Here is a 19228-nt window from a genome sequence, read left to right as displayed (position 1 = left end):
CTTTTTAGTGTCGTTGTCGCTCATGGTCTCTGCAATCTGTTTAGTTTTGAGGTATTGGGGTTTAGCCTCGCTATGTGCCGGGATTGTGCCTGCATTTCTCCTGTTCTGAATATCCTACCCCCGATATTTCCTTTGTATCTGTACTGTTTGTAGATATCCTGATTCGTGGGCAGTATTGTAGGACTGAGTACGACTGTGAGACACCCTTTTTAGTTTCTTATTTTGAAAATGAACTTCTCAAATCCTGATTAAAGTTTGTGTACCGGATTACAAGGTCTGCCCTGGTATTTTTATTACCCCGGATTTCGAACTGCTATAACTTTCATATTGCTTGCTTTATTCTTGCTCTGTTTAGCGGCCGGCCGGGTTGGTTGTAGGCCCATACTTGTAAATGCTTGTACTACTAATAAAGGTTCACAAAAAAAACTAAGGACTGGGAGACGCTCCACTCATACTTAACTGAAATGTCGATGGCGTCACCAGAAGACCCGTCTATTGTCTCGCTCTACAAATCATCAAAAAGGCTCCAAGACAGGGCGACAGTCAGGGCAGCAGTCCTTCGTAGCCGTCGGAAAGCGGGGAACCTTGCAGCAAAAGGCTTTCGGACCACGACGACATACAGCGGTCGATGTAGTGGCAGGCCTTCCTCTAGAATATTCACACGAACCTCCTCACGATCTTCAGGCTTGGACCGGTACTGCTGAAGTCGCCCCACGTGGGCGCCAACTGAAGAACCGGGTTTTAGAACCCAGCAGCGCCAGGGGAAACGTCCAAAGTCTTCGGGTCTACCTGTCTTAGACCCAGCTCTGTGTATGCACGGGGCCCGTCCTCCTGACCCGGTTCTGTGTATGCATAGGGCTCATCCGCCTGACCCGGTTCTGTGTATGCATGGGGCCCGTCCCCCTGACTCGGTTCTGTGTATGCATGGGGCCCGTCCTCCTGATCCGGTTCTGTGTATGCATGGGGCCTGGCCTCCTGACCCGGTTCTGTTGTGGTTCTGTGGTTCCGTGGTTCTGAACCCGTTCGATGAAAGTCGTCGGATATAGACGATTTTGGTGTCAGCGGACTGCAAATCACGAGTTCGGTATGTGCGAGTGTTTTCGTAATAATCGATCAATGGGAACACTACGTATTCATGGATTCTGTTCGAACCTTCGGGTTCCATTTTGTGTGCGGCAGCCATTTTGTGTGGTCGCCCTCACATAGGCCGATGACTACGGCCGAACGAGTCTTTGGGACACGTACACCTTAGTTGATTCCTGAGTGACCTGACCGAACTGACTCCCTTGCCCGAGGCTGACTTCGTTGAGCCAGTTCCTTTTTAAGCAGCTGGTCAGATAGACATCAAAGAGCAGGACATTGCTTCATGGTACACGCACACACCCTTCTATCTTGCTTCTCATCTGTTCCTTCCTTTATGGCTTAATCATTGATTTGGGGAAAGAAAAAGAGTTCCACAGCGGATCTGACAACCAGCACCTCTATATTCCAATCCCTCAAATGTCCAATTTTTAGTTGTGCTGAGAACCTCCAGGACCTGCTGCGGTTTGGTCCCACTGGAATTCCAGATGAATACTTCAGAAAAAGAATGGAGGCAGCACCAAGTATGAAGTAGACCAGGACCACGTTGTATCAAAAATATATTTTCTTTTATTTGTTCATTTTTAAGACAGCCAACGCGTTTCGCTCCCCAACCATGGGAGCTTCCTCAGGGCTGAAAACAACACAGAAATGATACACCAATATTAATGACACATACTGACATTACATTTACAATAAAAGACAAACAGGGTTAAAAATACATTAAGTCGAACTTTTGTTAAACGAGATGGCAACACTTGGAAGGGCCGAAATAGCAATCCTATGTTTAGAGGGGCATCTTGCCTTTAAATCTAAATATATAAACACAAGAGTGGTACAACTAGGTGACTGTAGATAACATTGACAGAACCTAATACAAGAGTGGTACAACTAGGTGACTGTAGATAACATTGACAGAACCTAATACGACCAAATATAGGGTGCTTAAGGTCAAACAAATGAATAGAGATGAAAAAAGTCGTAAGATAAGACCAAAGTAAGAAAGACCCAAAGTAGGAAAAAAGTGGGGAAAGAGGAAAAACAAGGGGGACACAATTCTGACAGTAAAATGCACTATTTCTTATAATGTAATATCGAGTTATCCTCTTAGTGGCATTTCCTTGATATAACCTTGACCCGTTGCCCTTAGGTCGATTAGGTTTATTTATTCCTGAATTCTGTACTCATTCTTATGCCTTGCTTCTCCATGCCCTGGCTTAGGTATATAGGTTGATTTATTCCTGAATTCTGTACTCATTTGTATGCCTGGCTTAGGTATATAGGTGAAAATGATTGTATCCCAGTATGACCAACAACACTGGTCCTTATGATTTGTGATATGTTGTCCTCAACTACGTATTTGCTGTTTTGTTGCTGATTGTATCTTTTGCAATGTCTATGTAGAATTGGTTATGCTCTGCTGTGTTCACGTTCTGTTATTCCTTGTGTCTGCACTTGGTACTTCGAAGGTGATTGGGGTTCTCTTCTTATTCAAATCTACTTACAATAGCTTGTGATTACCCATATTTTTGATTAGCTAAGTATGGCTGAATGATTATTTATTTATTATTTGACTCAATTTCTGAATTAATTTTTTCTCACTCCTTAAGGGCTCTGGCAGTGCATCCTGAATTGATATATATACTTATACTTTTTACATTTGGTCTGCCTTTCCCTCTGGGTCAAGTGCAGCTCTTTGTATTAAAGGTCTGTTCTTCGAGGCTCCGTGGGCAGTCCATCATGGCCGCTCCATTCGGACAATGTGTAGTCCCTTGTCTAGCTCTCCGCCCGTTGTTGTAGTCACGGGGCTTCTTTTCGTGTCTGCACAAGCCCAGGTGTATGGAATTAAACATCATGTGACCGGTGCGCGGAAACGCACCCGACCAGGTCCAGTCTTTCTCTACCGAATCCGTCATGGGGACACTGCAGTAACAGGAAACATGGAGGTATGCGTGCGCTATACGGAATAAAAGCTCTAGCACTACCGGGCTCTGCTTTTTGTTAATCTCCATGTTATGGGTGGCGGTGTTAAAGCGCGCCGATTCTGCCAAATTGCTTTCTTGTCAATTCCCTGGTTACGGGTGGCGGATTCATATTGCTTCGTTTTCTCTAACCTTCAAAACTAAGCTTCCGGTCATTTAGGGAATTCAATCAGGCTGCAGATACTTTACCGATGGTCCGTGTGCGCTATGTAGGCGAATTGCTGCTTGGGGAATGGAATGTTGATTTACATTGGTACACACTCGCTTTGGGGAAACACTGGGAACTGATACTATACAGAGATGCAATACAGGCTATTACGTGAGATTCCTTTTTCTAAGATTAATTTCTCAAGCCTGCGCCAGGTTCTTATACGATTGTGATAGCCCTTTTCTTTCCATAGGTCTGCATATGTGGTAATCCGTTTTTACACACGGTCTGTTGTTTAACAGCTAACTGTTAATTTTCTTGGACTTATCTTTACTCATAATGACACTTGGTCGATATATATCTGCAACAGGACCAACACTCTAGCAAATTACACATTTTTTACTAGCAGCGACTAATCGCTTGTGATTCAACATTGTAAATTAATGGAAAATTATTGCGTGGGGGCGTAATCCACATGCCTGTTTATATACACACCTCCCCTTTTTCTTTATTTTTCTATTACAGCATTTGTGGTAGCAGCTTATTAAGGTCTGCGCACGTGCCTGATATTGGACGTTAAGTTCACATTATTTTTGTAAGTATTTTTGTAATAGCGATTTGTGAAGAATTAGAATCCCCCCCTCTCAATGTACATAAAAGAACATTTTCTCTGTGATCAGCTTTTTTTTTGGTGCAATTTTTCGTATACAGGATTTACTGATAACCTGGACTAGAACGATAATTCTAATGAATTCTGATTTCTCATACTTTTATTCAAATTCACTTTTTTCTTTTGATACAGTGGAAATATTACCCCCTTGGTTAATCGTGTCATTTACCCAAAGGCCCCTGACGTGTGTATAACATTATCCGGATATCGGAATTTTGATATCGGGTAAGGAGTTTGGACGCCCTGACATATTTATTAGGGTCTGATCTCTGGACATTTCAAAAAACCACTCAAAAACCTCTTTCTTATTTTCAGCATCCATACTATTGTATTGGTCAAACTGTTTTCATCTACGTCATTTCGTCGCTTCAAGATCTACTAACATTTTTGGTGAGATTATTATTTTGTATAGTGTCAACCTTGGCCCAGTCACTTGTGCGTAGATGTATATACATTCTTTTCACATTGGGTAACCTTTCGGTATAGGTTCGTTTAGGGGCCACCCCCCCTTGTTTTTCCTCTTTCCCCACTTTTTTCCTACTTTGGGTCTTTCTTACTTTGGTCTTATCTTACGACTTTTTTCATCTCTATTCATTTGTTTGACCTTAAGCACCCTATATTTGGTCGTATTAGGTTCTGTCAATGTTATCTACAGTCACCTAGTTGTACCACTCTTGTATTAGGTTCTGTCAATGTTATCTACAGTCACCTAGTTGTACCACTCTTGTGTTTATATATTTAGATTTAAAGGCAAGATGCCCCTCTAAACATAGGATTGCTATTTCGGCCCTTCCAAGTGTTGCCATCTCGTTTAACAAAAGTTCGACTTAATGTATTTTTAACCCTGTTTGTCTTTTATTGTAAATGTAATGTCAGTATGTGTCATTAATATTGGTGTATCATTTCTGTGTTGTTTTCAGCCCTGAGGAAGCTCCTATGGTTGGGGAGCGAAACGCGTTGGCTGTCTTAAAAATGAACAAATAAAAGAAAATATATTTTTGATACAACGTGGTCCTGGTCTACTTCATACTTGGTGCTGCCTCCATTCTTTTTCTGAAGTATTCATCTGGAATTCCAGTGGGACCAAACCGCAGCAGGTCCTGGAGGTTCTCAGCACAACTAAAAATTGGACATTTGAGGGATTGGAATATAGAGGTGCTGGTTGTCAGATCCGCTGTGGAACTCTTTTTCTTTCCCCAAATCAATGATTAAGCCATAAAGGAAGGAACAGATGAGAAGCAAGATAGAAGGGTGTGTGCGTGTACCATGAAGCAATGTCCTGCTCTTTGATCTCTATCTGACCAGCTGCTTAACAAGGAACTGGCTCAACGAAGTCAGCCTCGGGCAAGGGAGTCAGTTCGGTCAGGTCACTCAGGAATCAACTAAGGTGTACGTGTCCCAAAGACTCGTTCGGCCGTAGTCATCGGCCTATGTGAGGGCGACCACACAAAATGGCTGCCGCACACAAAATGGAACCCGAAGGTTCGAACAGAATCCATGAATACGTAGTGTTCCCATTGATCGATTATTACGAAAACACTCGCACATACCGCACTCGTGATTTGCGGTCCGCTGACACCAAAATCGTCTATATCCGACGACTTTCATCGAACGGGTTCAGAACCACGGAACCACAGAACCACAACAGAACCGGGTCAGGAGGCCAGGCCCCATGCATACACAGAACCGGATCAGGAGGACGGGCCCCATGCATACACAGAACCGAGTCAGGGGGACGGGCCCCATGCATACACAGAACCGGGTCAGGGGGATGAGCCCTATGCATACACAGAACCGGGTCAGGAGGACGGGCCGTGTGCATACACAGAGCTGGGTCAGGAGGACGGGCCCCATGCACACACAGAACCGGAGCAGGAGGACGGGACCCATGCATACACAGAACCGGGTCAGGAGGACGGGACCCATGCATTCACAAACCAGGTCAGGAGGACGGGCCCCATGCATTCCCAGAACCGGGTCAGGACGACGGGCCCCATACATACACAGAACCGGGTCAGGAGGACGGGCCCCATGCATACACAGAACCGGGTCAGGGTGACAGGCCCCATGCATACACAGAACCGGGTCAGGATGACGGGCCCCATGCATACACAGAGCTGGGTCAGGGGGATGGGCCCCATGCATACACAGAACCGGGTCAGGAGGACGGGCCCCATGCATACACAGAGCTGGGTCAGGGGGATGGGCCCCATGCATACACAGAACTGGGTCAGGAGGACGGGCCCCATGCATACACAGAACCGGAGCAGGAGGACGGGACCCATGCATACACAGAACCGGGTCAGGAGGACGGGATCCATGCATACACAAACCAGGTCAGGAGGACGGGCCCCGTGCATACACAGAACCAGGTCAGGAGGACGGGCCCTATGCATACACAGAACCGGATCAGGAGGACGGGCCCCGCCATGCATACACAGAACCGGGTCAGGAGGACCGCCCCGTACATGCGCAGAACCGGGTCAGGAGGACGGGCCCCATGCATACACAGAACCGGGTCAGGAGGACGGGCCCCCTGCATACACAGAAATGGGTCAGGTGGACGGGCCCCATGCATTCCCAGAGCCGGGTCAGAAGGATGGACCCCATGTATACACGGAACTGGGACAGGAGGACGGGCCCCAAGCATACACAGAACCGGGTCAGGAGGACGGGACCCATTCATGCACAGAACTGGGTCAGGAGGACGGGCCCCATGCATACACAGAACAGGGTCAGGAGGACGGGCCCCATGCATACACAGAACCGGGTCAGGAGGACGGGCCCCATGCATACACAGAACCGGGTCAGGAGGGCGGGCCCCATGCATTCCCAGAACCGGGTCAGGAGGACGGGCCCCATGCGTTCCCAGAACCAGGTCAGGAGGAGGGCCCCATGCATTCCTAGAACCAGGTCAGGAAGACGGGCCCGATGCATTCCCAGAACCGGGTCACGAGGACGGGCCCCACACATACACAGAACCGGGTCAGGAAGACTGGCCCCATGCATACACAGAACCGAGTCAGGGGGACGGGGCCCATGCATACACAGAACCAGGTCAGGAAGACGGGCCCCATGCATACACAGAACCGGGTCAGGAGGACGGGCCCCATGCATACACAGAACCAGGTCAGGAGGATGGGCCCCATGCATACACAGAACCGGGTCAGGGGGATGGGCCCCATGCATACACAGAACCGGGTCAGGGGGATGGGCCCCATGCATACACAGAACCGAGTCAGGGGGACGGGCCCCATGCATACACAGAACTGGGTCAGGAGGACAGACCCATGCATACACAGAACCGGGTCAGGAGGACGGGCCCCATGCATACACAGAACCGGGTCAGGGGGACGGGCCCCATGCATACACAGAACCGAGTCAGCGGGTAGGGCCCTATACATACACAGAACCGGGTCAGGAGGACGGGCCCCATGCATACACAGAACCGGGGCAGGAGGACGGGCCCCATGCATACACAGAGCTGGGTCATGGGGACGGGCCCCATGCATACACAGAACCGGGTCAGGAGGACGGGCCCCATGCATACACAGAGCTGGGTCAGGGGGACGGGCCTCATACATACACATGACTGGGTCAGGAGGACGGGCCCCATGCATACACAGAGCTGGGTCAGGGGGACGGGCCCCATGCATACACAGAACCGGGGCAGGAGGACAGGCCCCATGCATACACAGAACCGAGTCAGGGGGACAGCCCCCATGCATACAGAGAACCGGAGCAGGTGAACGGGCCCCATGCATACACAGAACAGGAACTGGAGGACGGGCCCCATGCATTCACAGAACCGGGTCAGGAGGACGGGCCCCATGCATACACAGAACCGGGTCAGGAGGACGGGCCCCATGCATACACAGAACCGGGTCAGGAGGACAGACCCATGCATACACAGAACCGGGTCAGGAGGACGGGCCCCATGCATACACAGAACCGGGTCAGGAGGACAGACCCATGCATACACAGAACTGGGTCAGGAGGACGGGCCCCATGCATACACAGAACCAGGTCAGGAGGACGAGCCCCATGCATACACAGGGCTGGGTCGGGGGGACGGGCCCCATGCATACACAGAACCGGGTCAGGGGGACGGGACCCATGCATACACAGAACCAGGTCAGGAGGACAGACCCATGCATACACAGAACCAGGTCAGGAGGACGGCCCCCATGCATACACAGAACCGGATCAGGTGAACGGGCCCCATGCATACTCAGAACCGGGTCAGGAGGACGGGCCCCATGCATACACAGAGCTGGGTCAGGGGGACGGGCCCCATGCATACACAGAACCGGATCAGGAGGACAGACCCATGCATACACAGAACCGGGTCAGGAGGACGGGCCCCATGCATACACAGAGCTGGGTCAGGGGGACGGGCCCCATGCATACTCAGAACCAGGTCAGGAGGACAGACCCAGGCATACACAGAACCGGGTCAGGAGGACGGGCCCCATGCATACACAGAACCGGGTCAGGAGGACGGGCCTAATGCATACACAGAGATGGGTCAGGGGGACAGGCCCCATGCATACACAGAGCTAGGTCAGGGGGACGGGCCCCATGCATACACAGAACCGGGTCAGGAGGACGGCCCCGTGCATGCACAGAACCGGGTCAGGAGGACGGGCCCCGTGCATACACAGAACTGGGTCAGGAGGACGGGCCCCATGCATACACAGAACCGGGTCAGGAGGACAGACCCATGCATACACAGAACCGGGGCAGGAGGACGGGCCCCATGCATACACAGAACCAGGTCAGGAGGACGGGCCCCATGCATACACAGAACCGGGTCAGGAGGACAGACCCATGCATACACAGAACCGGGGCAGGAGGATGGGCCCCATGCATACACAGAACCGGGGCAGGAGGACGGCCCCATGCATACACAGAGCTGGGTCAGGAGGACGGGCCCCATGCATACACAGAACCGGAGCAGGAGGACGGGCCCCATGCATACACAGAGCTGGGTCAGGAGGACGGGCCCCATGCATACACAGAACCAGATCAGGAGGACAGACCCATGCATACATAGAACGGGGGCAGTAGGACGGGCCCTGTTAGACGGGACCTGGAGTGTCGGCCGAGGACAAGGGGAGAGGTCTCCGGGGAGAGCCGTCTCCAGCGATCGTACAGACAAGTAACTTCCCCCCCACAGAATAGGCACCACACAAGGATAAGATTTAACGTTCTTTATAAGCAATCTTGAAGTACGGTAGAATGATACAAGGAGGTCTGGACTCAGGGGTCCCCTCGATTCTAGTCTCTTGGATGGGAAAGGGGTAGCGGGACAGTCTTATTACCAATCTGGTGGTTACGATGAGATGATGGTTAGCTCACAATCCTCGAGCTCGGCGTTCTTGAAGGACGGATTGCGGCAGCGCCAGCGGATCCCGGAGTGGTCGAAGGTGGCAACGGTCCGCGGCAGCGCCAGCAGGTCCCGACGAAGATGGTAGTTACAACGGGTCGCGGCAGCGCCGGCAGGTCCCAACGAAGATGGTAGTTACAACGGGTCGCGGCAGCGCCGGCAGGTCCCAACGAAGATGGTAGTTACAACGGGTCGCTGCAGCGCCAGCAGGTCCCAACGAAGATGGTGGATTGCAGAGGGCCGCGGCAGCGCCAGCGGCAGGACGACAGTTCACAAGTCAGGGCTGCGGCAGCGCCAGCAGTCCGTCAAGGATGAGTTCTTCTCGGTGTCTCTCGACTCCAGGATACAACTGCCTTCCTGTTCTGGAGCTGCCCCAGTTATAGGTCTGGCGCCCTTTGATGTCCGGACCCTCGCACTTGGAGGTCGGGAGGTCCGGGATGAGGGAGTCCAGACACCCAGCAGGGGGGTGGAGCCAGTGCCCGGGGAGGCTGGGGGCGATCGGCACCTGGCGGGGGAGAGCCATCGACACTTCTTCCTCCCATTGACCTGCCAAGTGGTCCGTTCACCTCCTGGTGGATGGTGGTGCCAGGCTGTCGGGGCCTGGCCAGGCCCAGGGTTGGGGTCGAGTTGAGGCCACGCGGCCTCGTGGTGCAGTGTCCAAGATGGCGGCCGGGCCGGGCAATGGTGCTGACGGTGGCCCGGGCCAGTAATACAGAGATGTCCGGGAGCAGGAGTCCCGTAGGGGACGGTTTGCGAGTTGCTTCTGTGGGTAGCACCTGGAGAGCCGGTGCCCGGGCCCTGTCGGGCGGGGAGGGAGCGAGCCCTTCATGTGGCCTGTCCAACATGCGCCTCCCCCAGCTGAAGGCGGGGAGAGTCACCCATCTTCTTGGGGACTTTCCACGTCGAGGCGGAAAAAGCGTGACAGGCCATCCGCGTTGGTGTGATCCTGGCCAGGGCGGTGCTCCACAGTGAAGTCCATCCCCTGCAGGGAGATGGACCATCGCAATAGCTTGGGATTCTCCCCCCGCATCTGCATTAACCATTGCAGGGGGCGATGATCTGTTTGCACCCGAAAGTGGGTACCGAAGAGGTAGGGCCGGAGCTTCTTGAGGGCCCACACTACTGCGAAGGCCTCCCTCTCGATGGTGCTCCAGCGCTGTTCCCGGTCCAGTAGGCGTCTGCTGATGAAGGCCACTGGTTGGTCGACTCCCTCGGGGTTCAGTTGGGAGAGGACGGCCCCAATGCCATGGTCGGAGGCATCAGTCTGAACGATGAACTCTCGGCTGTAGTCGGGAGCCTGGAGCACAGGGGCGGTGCACATGGCGGCCTTCAGCTTCTCGAAGGCCGCTTGACAGTCAGGAGTCCAGTTGACTCTTTTTGGTTGGTTCTTGGATGTCAGTGCCGTGAGGGGCCCCACAATGCTGCCGTAGTCCTTCACAAACCACCGGTAGTACCCGGTGAGCCCCAAGAAGGCTCGGACCTCGGTTTGGGTGATGAGTGGCTGCCAGGACTGGATGGCAGCGATCTTGAGCTGGAGGGGGGCCACCAGACCGCTCCCCACTTGGTGTCCGAGGTAGGTCACGGACCCCTGGCCGATCTGGCATTTGCTGGCCTTGATTGTGAGGCCGGCCTGTTGGAGGGCCTGCAGGACCTCTCGGAGGTGGTTGAGGTGGTCTGACCAGTGGCGGCTGTACACTGCGATATCGTCCAGGTAGGCGGCGCTGAAATCTTCGAGGCCCGCCAATACCTGGTTCACCAGTTGCTGGAAAGTGGCTGGAGCATTTTTCATGCCGAATGGCATCACTTTGAATTGGTAGTGGCCATCCGGGGTGGAGAAAGCGGATCGTTCTTGAGCCCTGGGGGTGAGGCCGATCTGCCAGTAACCTGCTGTCAGGTCGAAGATGCTGAGGTAGCGGGCAGCCCCCACGCGGTCGATCAGCTCATCTGCTCGGGGAATGGGGTGAGCGTTGGTTCGGGTGACAGCGTTCAGACCCCGATAGTCAACACAGAATCGGAGCTCAGGGGTGGTGCCGGGGGCAGCAGCTTTGGGGACCAGTACAACTGGGCTGGCCCAGGGGCTGTCCGAGGGTTCGATGACTCCGAGGGTGAGCATCTTGGAGACTTCGTCTTGGATGCAGGCACGTACCCGATCTGGCACGCGGTACGCCCGATGTCTGATGGGGGGACTGTCCCCCGTGTCCACGTCGTGCAGGCACCAGGGGGTGACCCCTGGGGTGAGGGAAAAGAGGGCTGCGAACTGCAGCAGGAGAGCCCGACAGTCTTGGCGCTGCTCTGAGGTCAGGGCATCTGACAGCCGGACCCCGTCTACCGAACCATCTTTTTCACGTGCCCTCAGGAGGTCAGGGAGGGGCTCGGAGTCTTCTTCCGCTCCACTGTCTGTAGCCATCAATAGGCTGAGCTCCGAGCGTACAAAGTGAGGCTTGAGTCTGTTGGTGTGGAGGACCCGGAGGGGGTTCCGGGAAGATTCCATGTCGATGAGATAGGTGACGGGGCTCTTGCGCTCGACCACCTTGAAGGGCCCCGTCCACTTATCTTGCAGGGCACAAGGTTCAGTGGGGGACATCACCCATACTTGCTGGCCAGGTACGAACTCTATGGAGGAGGCGTTCTGATCGTACCATTTCTTCATGTCCTCCTGACTGGCTTCAAGATTGGCTTTGGAGATTTCTCGGAACCGCCTGGTCTGATTGCGGAGGGTCAGGAGGTATTTGTAGACGTCTGGAGGGGTTTTCAGGGGGGCCATCTCCCAACCTTCCTTGACTAGGCTGAGGGGCCCTCGAACAGGGTGCCCGTACAAGAGTTCGAAGGGGCTGAAGCCGAGGGACTTCTGAGGGACTTCTCGGTAGGCGAAGAGGAGGCACGGGAGAAGCACATCCCACTGGCGGCAGAGGGGCTCTTCTAACCCCATAATCATTCCCTTGAGTGTACGGTTGAACCGCTCAACCAATCCGTTCCCCTGGGGGTGATAGGGGGTTGTGAATCGGTAGGTGACCCCGCACTGCTGCCAGAGGGATTTCATGTATTTCGAAATGAAGTTCGTGCCTCTGTCGCTGACGACTTTCCGGGGGAAGCCCACTCGGGAGAAGATCCCCATTAAGGCTCGGCCGACCACCGGTGCGGTTACAGTTCGAAGGGGGGTGGCCTCGGGATAGCGGGTGGCATGGTCCACCAGTACCAGGATAAAACGATGTCCTTGTGCTGTTCGGGGGTCCAGGGGCCCCACAATGTCTATTCCCACTTTTTCGAACGGGGTGGTAACCACTGGAAAGGGCTGCAGGGGTGCCTTGAGTTTGCGGCCGCTCTTTCCGCTGGCCTGACAAGTGGGACAAGACCGGCAGTGGTTGAGTACGTCATTTCTCATTTTGGGCCAGTAAAAGTGGGTCACTAGGCGGTTGTAGGTTTTGTCCTGACCCAAGTGTCCGGCCAGGGGGACATCGTGGGCCAAGTTCAGCAGGAAGTCTCTAAAACGGAGGGGCACCACTAACACTCGACTGGCCCCCAACTCGGCGATTCTCTGTTCACTGTACAATAGATCATTGTCCCAATAGATCCAGTGGGCCCCGGCGGTATCTCCCGCGCTCTGGGCGAGGGCTTGTTGGCGTAGTCCCTCGAGGGAGGGACATGTCTTCTGTTCTTGACGGTATTGCTCCTGTGTCGGTCCCCCTTCTTGACGCCACTGAGCCAGGTCTGGGAGATCCTGGGGCTGAGCGAGTTCAACGGTGTCGGCGTCCTCCACTGGAGCGATCGGGGGGGGAGGTGCTGGCCATTCGGGTTCTTCTGGTTGGGGGATGGCGCGGGCCGCCATGACCAGTCCGGAAGGCCCAACATCCCCAGGTGTTCTCTTCTTTCTACGGCGGCCCATGGGGAACTCTCGAGATCGTTCCCCAGGAGACAGTCCACGGGGGCATCATCGCGGACCGTCACCTTCAGCATGCCGGATACTCCTCCCCACTCGAAGGGGACGCAGGCCATCCGACACATGCTCTCTGAATTGTCGGCTGACCGGACGGGGCAGAGAATGTTCGGTATTATTTGCTCGGGGGTCACCAGGTGGCAGCGGACGGCCGTCACACTGGCCCCTGTGTCACGTAGGGCTTCGGCCTTGCGCCCATTGATGCTCACCCACTGACTATACTTTCTGGGGTTGGCGGGTAGGGGAGCCCGCGGGACCTTGTCTCTCCCTCCCAGGCACGCCAGGACCATGGCGGCCGGCTCCCACTCTTGTTGCTCGTGTCCGTACTCTTCTTGGTCCTCGGAGACTTGCTCTTCTCCGAGGGCGGCGGCTGCTACCTGGCGGGGCCTCGGAGTCTGGTTCTGTGGACAGTTCGGGTCATTGGCGTAGTGACCGACTCGCTGGCATCGGTGACACGTGACATTGGCTCTGAACCCCGGGCGCATCGGGGGGTTGCCCCTGTTGGCCGGGGGCGGGGTGCTGGTGGCGGGAGCGGCCGGGACGGTGTCTTTCCCCCGGCCCTGGCCTCCTCCTCCTCCTCGGGGCGGTGATGGCCTTGGTTGTTCCTGTTCTGCTCGTTCGGGCCACCCCGGCCCACTCGGGTGCTCTCCCATCGGTCAGCCTCGGCGGCGAGCTGCCGTGGATCAGTCATTTTACTGTCGAGGAGGTGCTGCCTGAGCTCGACAAAGCAGTTATTGGAGAGGTGCTCCCACACAACAAGGTTAAAAAGCTGCTCGTAGGTCGTTACGTTGCTCCCCTTGATCCACCCCTCGAGGGCTCGGCTGAAATAGTTCACGTATTCCACCCAAGTTGTACCCGGGATTCGGGTGCAGTCGCGGAACCTCTGGCGGTACATTTCGGGTGTCAGCCCATATCGAGTGAGGAGGGCGGCCTTCATGTGATCATAGGACGTCATTTGGTGATCCGGGAGCTGTAACAGGGCATCACGGCCTTCATTGACGAACCTCCCCCATAGACCGGCTCCCCAGTCACTTTGATCGATCCGGTGAGAGGCCATGGCGATCTCATAGGCCTTGAACCACTGCTGTATGTCGTTGTTTCGGTAGAACTCTCGGACGACATCTTTGGGAATGTGGACCTTTGGTTCTGAAGTTCCTGGGGTGCGTGGTTGCTCGGGCACCCCCAGGTCCTTGCCTTGCTTACGTAGTTCTATTTCTGCTAGTTTGCGCTCGTGTTCATATGCCAGTCTTTTTTCTTCCAGCTCTCTTTGTCTCTGTTTTTCCTCCCGCTCTTCTCGGAGCCGTAAGTGTTCTAGGTTCAATTTTTGTTCCGCCAGTTTTAGTTCTCCATCCATTTTGAGCCGTGCCAACTCTAGTTCATGCAGTCTGTTTTTCTCTCGCTCTTGGATCTCTTCCCGGGAGAGACCCGTTCTCCTTTCCTCGGAAGGAGCGGGGTTGGTTTCCGGTGCTTCGACGCGTTGGTCCTGGGGACCAGCGGGGTTTGCCTCTGCCCATGATTCTAGGGCGTGTTTAAAGTCATCTTTTGTGCTCAGACCGGTGGTAGCAATGCCCAGTTCCATACAAAATTGTTTTAATTCTCGATGGTTGTACTCTTCCAGCTTGTCCATTTGGAATTTCTCTGTAGACCCGCTCTCTTGGGCCGGCATTGTGGTTTAGTCGTGGGGTGAGTTGCTTTCTGTACGATTACGCGTTGGTTCGGATCGCGCCGCTGGCCACCAATGTTAGACGGGACCTGGAGGGTCGGCCGAGGACAAGGGGAGAGGTCTCCGGGGAGAGCCGTCTCCAGCGATCGTACAGACAAGTAACTTCCCCCCCACAGAATAGGCACCACACAAGGATAAGATTTAACGTTCTTTATAAGCAATCTTGAAGTACGGTAGAATGATACAAGGAGGTCTGGACTCAGGGGTCCCCTCGATTCTAGTCTCTTGGATGGGAAAGGGGTAGCGGGACAGTCTTATTACCAATCTGGTAGTTACGATGAGATGATGGTTAGCCACAATCCTCGAGCTCGGCGTTCTTGAAGGACGGGTTGTGGCAGCGCCAGCGGATCCCGGAGTGGTCGAAGGTGGCAACGGTCCGCGGCAGCGCCAGCAGGTCCCGACGAAGATGGTAGTTACAACGGGTCGCGGCAGCGCCGGCAGGTCCCAACGAAGATGGTAGTTACAACGGGTCGCGGCAGCGCCGGCAGGTCCCAACGAAGATGGTAGTTACAACGGGTCGCGGCAGCGCCAGCAGGTCCCAACGAAGATGGTGGATTGCAGAGGGCCGCGGCAGCGCCAGCGGCAGGACGACAGTTCACAAGGCAGGGCTGCGGCAGCGCCAGCAGTCCGTCAAGGATGAGTTCTTCTCGGTGTCTCTCGACTCCAGGATACAACTGCCTTCCTGCTCTGGAGCTGCCCCAGTTATAGGTCTGGCGCCCTTTGATGTCCGGACCCTCGCACTTGGAGGTCGGGAGGTCCGGGATGAGGGAGTCCAGACACCCAGCAGGGGGGTGGAGCCAGTGCCCGGGGAGGCTGGGGGCGATCGGCACCTGGCGGGGGAGAGCCATCGACACTTCTTCCTCCCATTGACCTGCCAAGTGGTCCGTTCACCTCCTGGTGGATGGTGGTGCCGGGCTGTCGGGGCCTGGCCAGGCCCAGGGTTGGGGTCGAGTTGAGGCCACGCGGCCTCGTGGTGCAGTGTCCAAGATGGCGGCCGGGCCGGGCAATGGTGCTGACGGTGGCCCGGGCCAGTAATACAGAGATGTCCGGGAGCAGGAGTCCCGTAAGTGACGGTTTGCGAGTTGCTTCTGTGGGTAGCACCTGGAGAGCCGGTGCCCGGGCCCTGTCGGGCGGGGAGGGAGCGAGCCCTTCATGTGGCCTGTCCAACAGGCCCCATGGATACACAGATCCGGGTCAGGAGGACGGGCCCCATGCATACACAGAACCAGGTCAGGAGGACAGACCCATGCATACACAGAACCGGGGCAGGAGGACGGGCCCCATGCATACACAGAACCGGGGCAGGAGGACGGGCCCCATGCATACACAGAGCTGGGTCAGGAGGACAGGCCCCATGCATACACAGAACCAGATCAGGAGGACAGATCCATGCATACACAGAACCGGGTCAGGAGGATGGGCCCCATGCATACACAGAAGTGGGGCAGGGGGATGGGCCCCATGCATACACAGAACCATGTCAGGACGGGCCCCATGCATACACAGAACCGGGTCAGGGGGACGGGCCCCATGCATACACAGAGCCTGGGCAGGAGGACGGGCCCCATGCATACACAGAACCGGGGCAGGAGGACGGGCCCCAGGCATACACAGAACCGGGTCAGGAGGACGGGCCCCATGCATACACAGAACCGGGTCAGGAGGACGGGCCCCATGCATACACAGAACCGGGTCAGGAGGACAGACCCATGCATACCCAGAACTGGGTCAGGAGGACGGGCCCCATGCATACACAGAACCGGGTCAGGAGGACAGACCCATGCACACACAGAACCGGGTCAGGAGGACGGGCCCCATGCATACACAGAACCAGGTCAGGAGGACGAGCCCCATGCATACACAGAGCTGGGTCAGGGGGACGGGCCCCATGCATACACAGAACCGGGTCAGGGGGACGGGCCCCATGCATACACAGAACCGGGTCAGGAGGACAGACCCATGCATACACAGAACCAGGTCAGGAGGACGGCCCCCATGCATACACAGAACCGGATCAGGTGAACGGGCCCATGCATACTCAGAACCGGGTCAGGAGGACGGGCCCCATGCATACACAGAACCGGGTCAGGAGGACGGGACCCATTCATGCACAGAACTGGGTCAGGAGGACGGGCCCCATGCATACACAGAACAGGGTCAGGAGGACGGGCCCCATGCATACACAGAACCGGGTCAGGAGGACGGGCCCCATGCATACACAGAACCGGGTCAGGAGGGCGGGCCCCATGCATTCCCAGAACCGGGTCAGGAGGACGGGCCCCATGCGTTCCCAGAACCAGGTCAGGAGGAGGGCCCCATGCATTCCTAGAACCAGGTCAGGAAGACGGGCCCGATGCATTCCCAGAACCGGGTCACGAGGACGGGCCCCACACATACACAGAACCGGGTCAGGAAGACTGGCCCCATGCATACACAGAACCGAGTCAGGGGGACGGGGCCCATGCATACACAGAACCAGGTCAGGAAGACGGGCCCCATGCATACACAGAACCGGGTCAGGAGGACGGGCCCCATGCATACACAGAACCAGGTCAGGAGGATGGGCCCCATGCATACACAGAACCGGGTCAGGGGGATGGGCCCCATGCATACACAGAACCGGGTCAGGGGGATGGGCCCCATGCATACACAGAACCGAGTCAGGGGGACGGGCCCCATGCATACACAGAACTGGGTCAGGAGGACAGACCCATGCATACACAGAACCGGGTCAGGAGGACGGGCCCCATGCATACACAGAACAGGGTCAGGGGGACGGGCCCCATGCATACACAGAACCGAGTCAGCGGGTAGGGCCCTATACATACACAGAACCGGGTCAGGAGGACGGGCCCCATGCATACACAGAACCGGGGCAGGAGGACGGGCCCCATGCATACACAGAGCTGGGTCATGGGGACGGGCCCCATGCATACACAGAACCGGGTCAGGAGGACGGGCCCCATGCATACACAGAGCTGGGTCAGGGGGACGGGCCTCATACATACACATGACTGGGTCAGGAGGACGGGCCCCATGCATACACAGAGCTGGGTCAGGGGGACGGGCCCCATGCATACACAGAACCGGGGCAGGAGGACAGGCCCCATGCATACACAGAACCGAGTCAGGGGGACAGCCCCCATGCATACAGAGAACCGGAGCAGGTGAACGGGCCCCATGCATACACAGAACAGGAACTGGAGGACGGGCCCCATGCATTCACAGAACCGGGTCAGGAGGACGGGCCCCATGCATACACAGAACCGGGTCAGGAGGACGGGCCCCATGCATACACAGAACCGGGTCAGGAGGACAGACCCATGCATACACAGAACCGGGTCAGGAGGACGGGCCCCATGCATACACAGAACCGGGTCAGGAGGACAGACCCATGCATACACAGAACTGGGTCAGGAGGACGGGCCCCATGCATACACAGAACCAGGTCAGGAGGACGAGCCCCATGCATACACAGGGCTGGGTCGGGGGGACGGGCCCCATGCATACACAGAACCGGGTCAGGGGGACGGGACCCATGCATACACAGAACCAGGTCAGGAGGACAGACCCATGCATACACAGAACCAGGTCAGGAGGACGGCCCCCATGCATACACAGAACCGGATCAGGTGAACGGGCCCCATGCATACTCAGAACCGGGTCAGGAGGACGGGCCCCATGCATACACAGAGCTGGGTCAGGGGGACGGGCCCCATGCATACACAGAACCGGATCAGGAGGACAGACCCATGCATACACAGAACCGGGTCAGGAGGACGGGCCCCATGCATACACAGAGCTGGGTCAGGGGGACGGGCCCCATGCATACTCAGAACCAGGTCAGGAGGACAGACCCAGGCATACACAGAACCGGGTCAGGAGGACGGGCCCCATGCATACACAGAACCGGGTCAGGAGGACGGGCCTAATGCATACACAGAGATGGGTCAGGGGGACAGGCCCCATGCATACACAGAGCTAGGTCAGGGGGACGGGCCCCATGCATACACAGAACCGGGTCAGGAGGACGGCCCCGTGCATGCACAGAACCGGGTCAGGAGGACGGGCCCCGTGCATACACAGAACTGGGTCAGGAGGACGGGCCCCATGCATACACAGAACCGGGTCAGGAGGACAGACCCATGCATACACAGAACCGGGGCAGGAGGACGGGCCCCATGCATACACAGAACCAGGTCAGGAGGACGGGCCCCATGCATACACAGAACCGGGTCAGGAGGACAGACCCATGCATACACAGAACCGGGGCAGGAGGATGGGCCCCATGCATACACAGAA

The 19228-nt window shown here is 55.9% G+C and overlaps 1 long non-coding RNA gene across 1 annotated transcript; it reads left to right on the top strand.

Moving 5' to 3' along the window:
- Window positions 1–2910: 2910 nt before the first annotated feature.
- LOC147662082 (uncharacterized) lies at window positions 2911–5095 on the top strand. The gene is made up of 5 exons (XR_015305982.1): window positions 2911–3026; window positions 3736–3805; window positions 4013–4105; window positions 4196–4270; window positions 4801–5095. It is a non-coding gene; the product is annotated as an uncharacterized LOC147662082 (long non-coding RNA).
- The last annotated feature ends 14133 nt before the right edge of the window (window positions 5096–19228 follow it).

Source organism: Lissotriton vulgaris, unplaced genomic scaffold (genome assembly GCF_964263255.1).
Source record: "Lissotriton vulgaris unplaced genomic scaffold, aLisVul1.2 SCAFFOLD_1864, whole genome shotgun sequence".
Classification (NCBI taxonomy): domain Eukaryota; kingdom Metazoa; phylum Chordata; class Amphibia; order Caudata; family Salamandridae; genus Lissotriton; species Lissotriton vulgaris.
The sequence above is the reverse complement of the archived record's forward strand: the minus strand, read 5'-3'. Positions and strand labels throughout refer to the sequence as shown.